Raw genomic sequence first — 574 nt, 5'->3', positions numbered from 1 at the left:
AACTCAGCAGGCCCAAACTGACAAACTGGTTTGGTCTCCAGAAACTCAAAAGGCTTTTAAGGTTCTTCAGACTGCTCTCCTGCAAGCTCCAGCTCTGAGCTTGCCCACAGGGTCAGAATTTAATTTGTTTGTCACTGAAAGAAAAGGTGTGGCATTGGGAGTTTTGACACAACCCCGAGGGCCTCACCAACAACCTATTGCTTATCTAAGCAGAGAATTAGATGTAGTTGCATGTGGGTGGCCCCACTGCCTAAGAGTAATTGGGGCAACGGCTTTATTAGCACCTGAAGCTTTAAAAATAATTAATGGACGAAACCTTACTGTACTGACTTCTCATGATGTGAGTAGAATCTTAAATTCTAAGGTTAATATTTGGATGACAGACAGTAGGCTTCTTAAGTATCAGTCATTGTTGTTAGATGGACCAGTAACTAAGCTTAAAGTTTGTGGAAATTTAAATCCTGCCACTTTCCTTCCTGAGAAGGAAAATGAAACACCTGATCACGATTGTTCTCAATTCCTAACCTTAAACTATGCAGCTCGGGAGGATCTAAAGGATATCCCATTAGACAAT

At 41.5% G+C, this 574-nt stretch overlaps 1 protein-coding gene across 12 annotated transcripts in view; it reads right to left on the bottom strand.

The window, feature by feature from the left end:
* Nucleotides 1–574, bottom strand: part of TLN2 (talin 2) — a 499,482-nt gene that overhangs the window by 157,549 nt on the left and 341,359 nt on the right. The gene's annotated exons all lie outside the window — the stretch shown is intronic.

Source organism: Bison bison, unplaced genomic scaffold (genome assembly GCF_000754665.1).
Source record: "Bison bison bison isolate TAMUID 2011002044 unplaced genomic scaffold, Bison_UMD1.0 scf7180017864146, whole genome shotgun sequence".
NCBI classification, from domain to species: domain Eukaryota; kingdom Metazoa; phylum Chordata; class Mammalia; order Artiodactyla; family Bovidae; genus Bison; species Bison bison.
This window is presented reverse-complemented; position numbering and strand designations above follow the sequence as displayed.